The 4,423-nt window shown below is 45.9% G+C and overlaps 1 long non-coding RNA gene across 1 annotated transcript; it reads right to left on the bottom strand.

Moving 5' to 3' along the window:
* Positions 1-897: 897 nt before the first annotated feature.
* Positions 898-1,318, bottom strand: LOC119355663. Its single transcript, XR_005171656.1, has 3 exons — positions 1,206-1,318; positions 1,063-1,103; positions 898-967 (listed from the first exon to the last, which is right to left on the bottom strand). It is a non-coding gene; the product is annotated as an uncharacterized LOC119355663 (long non-coding RNA).
* Between the last annotated feature and the right edge of the window lie 3,105 nt (positions 1,319-4,423).

Below are 4,423 nucleotides of genomic sequence, written 5' to 3'. Positions count from 1 at the left end.
TCTTCTTCAACTCTGTAGTCTTGACCTTTAGCTGCAGCCTCTTGTTGTTGGCATTCCTCCCTTTGCTTCTTCCGTTGGGTCTTGTTATATGTATCCACAATGCCTTTATATCCTCCTTCTCTCCCTGCAAGAAAATATATCACCGTGATTTAATCAGAATCATGTGCCATTTGCCAAAAAATGATTTGCAGTTAACTTATAGCCAACAAATCCTCACTTAGTCCAACCAACCACTGCAATCGTACCATAAGCTTAAGAAAAATGAAAATAAAGAATATTAGGAAACCCATCTCCCAGGGTGATCGTTGTTGGTATCGAGGATAATTGTATCAATTGCATCGCAGGGAATTAACTTGAGTGAAGTCATAGAGGTCAAGCATAATCCATATCAGCCTTCTACAAGATGTGGTGTACGGATCTTTCAGCACAAGATCAAACCGACCGAGGCAAGTCTACTGAAGGGAAAGGAAACTTGCTGAGCATGAAGCATCAACCCTTGGAAGCAGATGTAACTGCTGAGTTTTTTCCATAGCCATCATATCAATGATGCAAAATTGACTACCTGATCCCGTAGGTTGAAACGTTCAACAAGATTTCATTGGTTGTAAGTACCATGTTCTGACAGTTTACAAAATTCAGCAATATTTCACAGATTGAAATGGTAGGCTATTCGTCTACGAAATTAGCAGAGGAGGATATAGTAGAGGAGTTGCCGGCGCGGCACAGAAGTCAGAGTGGTGAGAGCCGGCTGGCAGCGTGCCATGGGTGGGGAACAAACTCCAGCAAGATATATACAGTGCACCTAATCTCAAACCATAGAAAATAGATCAAGCAACTACGGGCTAGAAGTTAAATAAACAAAATCTGATATGTAATCAGTAGTATTTCATCTACTCACTGCAGTATCGGGGTGCAAAAGGTTCTTAAGGAGCTGCACTTCTTCCTTGAGTTATCTTATTATATGTGCCTAATTGTAGAAACAGAAGCCACAAATCACCTTATATGAAGAAAAATCTCAGCAACTAAATTTGTAACCAGATCGGTTGTGTAAGTGGTACACACTTGGGCTTTCTCCCAGGTCGTGTTGGTGCTTCCAATCAAAGCTGGAACAAAAAAATCAAACAAAGGAGAGAGAGTTAGTGTAACGAATGACTTCAAGTCTGCAGAAAGTGCAAACCAGATCACCAAATCACAAAAGCCAGCACCTGCTTTACTGCGAGGAGCTCGCTAGTGTCCAGATTCATCCCGAGGTAGACATGCCTGAACCCACCAGAGCCAATCATCTCACCCCTCCGACCACCATGCGACGAGACGGCGAAGGGCGTGGCGGCTCCCGCGGCGAACGGAGCGGGAGCAACAGCTGGGCGGCGAAGGGCGCGGCGGCTCCCGCAGAGAACAGAGAGGGAGGGACGGCGGGGCAGCGAACGGCGCAACGCTCCCACGGCGAACGGAGCGGAGGAACTGTGGGGCGGCGAACGGCGCGGCGGCTCCCGCGGCAAACGGCTGCGCGACGAACGGCTGGGCGACGAACGGTGCGGCGGCTCCCGCGGTGAACAGCGGCGGGAGGAACGGCGGGGCGGCGAACGATGCGGAAGGATCGGCGTGCAGAGGCCCCCGCCCGTGCTGTGGCGTCCGTTGCGAGGAGGAGGAGGGGGCGAGAAGACGAGGTCGTGCAGTCGTGGGGCAGAGTTTTTTTTAACGGGGGGCAGATTAACGATAGATGGATTGCAGTGGCTTGATGCGCTGGTTCGCAGCGTTAAACACACAAGGAATATGGGTCATTAGATATTGATGATTAACAGATATGATTGTTTGGATCTGCCTCTCTCTTTTCTTTATAGTGATAGTAGATTCATTCTCAGCAGGTATGTGGTATACTTGGTATGCACCCACATATTACACATGTACAGTACATTCTAGGTGGCTGATAAAAATCTAGCCTTCCACTCATCCTACGATCTGTGACACGGAAAACTCAGGAGCATATTGCAGCAATCTCTACTCTTAAAGGAGGAGTCCGTACGTCGTTTCGTTCATTCGTTAGCACCTCACCCCGATCGATCCCACCGATTTTTTTATCCCAATCGATTCCTTTCCACCCCACGTTCTGGTTTTAGTGATTTTTTACTTGCCTAAAATCTATCGATTCCTTCCTCTCCCCACTGATTTTTTTTCTACCGACAAAGAAAAATCAGCATGCAATTCCTCGTATTCTGGTAAGGCAAGTTTTCCAGAAAAATCAGGACACGATATGATTTGATTACATGATGCACTAGGTAAAAGGAGCTTTGCCTCCAACAAGACTTCATGGCGCCTCACCAATGCCTAGCAAACCTAATCCAAACGCATGCTACTACCCAGTCATGATTTCCATTTTATTATTTTATTGCGGCTTTCTCGTGGTACTTACATTGATGGTGGACGCGCGACAAGACCTGGTCGCTGGTGGCTAGACGGACGCCTAGTCTACGGCGGCGGCACGGCAAAACCTCGTCGCCCGTGGCTGGACGAACTCTTCATCTAGAGCGACCGCGCGACAGATGATTGTCGTCGGCAGCCGCGCGGCCACTCGGCAATGATGCATCGATCGAGCTGCTCGATCTGTAGCGTTACCCTTCAGATCACCCTTCCGATCACCATGAGTGTGAGATGAATACTATGACGTGATATGCCCATGTTGTAGGTCTTCCGATCACTAGCTAAGTCGTGCATGGTCCAGTGGTAGGTTCCAGACTCGAATATGCTAGGCGTTCATTTTAGTAGTCAGATGTTATGCCAAACTCTGATGATAGCATTAGTTCTACAACACGGGCAATTGGAGTTGGCACTTAGCAATGAGCTCACGTGTGTTCGCCAGAGTAGCTAGATGCATCTTGACCGCCCCCCCCCCGGTGATGAGGTCTTTGAGGAGTCCACCCCGCCAGCCACCAGCGACAAGGTTCCTCCGTGTGACCGCCATTGACGAGAGCAGCACGAGAACGCCATCTTGACTGCTGTCGACAGGGCCTCGCCGATGAGGTTTTTGGGTGCGACGAGGTTTCGCGGTACGAGCAGCACGAGAAAGCCATCTTCACCATTGGTGATAAGGTTTTTGGGTGTGGCCGCCGTCGACAATGAGTCCTCCAGGCCGCCCGCCGGCTATGAGATCTCCCGTCGACGAGGACGACACGAGAAAGCGTAAGTTATGTATGACTATTTAATTTGCAGCGATAATAACAGGAAAGAATAGGATAGGAATCGAGTTTGCTCAATTAGCTGAGATTGTTCGTGTGCTTTTTACATTAGGACTGCCATGTGTCATCAATCGGGCTGTTCAAAAGCTGCACTATTACTCAACAATACGCAATGCTCCTTTAATTCTGCTATATGGTGGTTACTCGTAAGTATGTTCTTTTGGTACATGTTTCAAAAGTCCAGAGAAAACGTACCTTTTTAATTTCATTGGCATGTAATAGCAACTCTATTTTAGTGTTTGACTAGGTTATGGTGATTCTCAACCACATTAACAATGACGACGTACAGAGATTTCACTATCAATGTTAAATTTATGGAAAACCTATATTGAATTTACTTCAACGCCAATTGTTTATACAAATATCTGGCGCGCGGAGGCGGAGGGCGCTATCCTCTTTTGTTTGTGGGCTCCCAATTTTCGTTATTTTTTTTTGCCATAAGTGTAAAGTTAACAATGCTAACTTAACACTAGCTTAATGCCCGTACATTGCAACGGTAAAAATAAAATCATAGTGAACATCTCCGAACAGGAAGCCCCAAAACAAAAGAGGATACCTCGCTTGGCCGGCATGCAAACGCCATCTCTGAATAAGCAATTGGCGTTGAACCAAATTCAGTATAGGTCTTCCATAAGTCCAATATTGGTAGTGATATCTCTCATACTGCAACCTAAATGCCCCTTGATCTGGTCTCTGATGTCCTTCCCAAGTTTATTTTTTTTCATATGCCTGATGACAACTTCCATTTTGTCCCTAAATTACCCAGTTCTCAAGCCTAAATTATAATGGGTCACCAACATGGACTGTATATTGTACTCATACATTTTACCAGGGAAAAAATGGATACACGTCTCAAGACAATTCCTTGATGCTGAGTTGGAACATTTGATATATAAGATAAAAGAACAGATGCCAACATTCCCCTTCGCATGTTACAAAATGTTAAGTTAGTATTGTTAACTTTACACTTATGGCTAAAAACCTAGGAAATAGGAAGCCCGCAAAGAAAAGATAATACCTCGCTTGGCTGGCATGCAAACAACATCTCTGTATAAATAATTGGCGTTGAAGCAAATTCAGTATAGGTCTTTCATAAATCCAACATTGGTAGTCTAATTTCTGCGCTCATAGTGCAACCTAAATGCCCCTTGATCTAATCTCTTATGTCCTTCCCAAATTTATTTTTTCAT

The sequence above is a fragment of the Triticum dicoccoides genome, chromosome 1A (genome assembly GCF_002162155.2).
Source record: "Triticum dicoccoides isolate Atlit2015 ecotype Zavitan chromosome 1A, WEW_v2.0, whole genome shotgun sequence".
NCBI lineage: Eukaryota > Viridiplantae > Streptophyta > Magnoliopsida > Poales > Poaceae > Triticum > Triticum dicoccoides.
The sequence above is the reverse complement of the archived record's forward strand: the minus strand, read 5'-3'. Positions and strand labels throughout refer to the sequence as shown.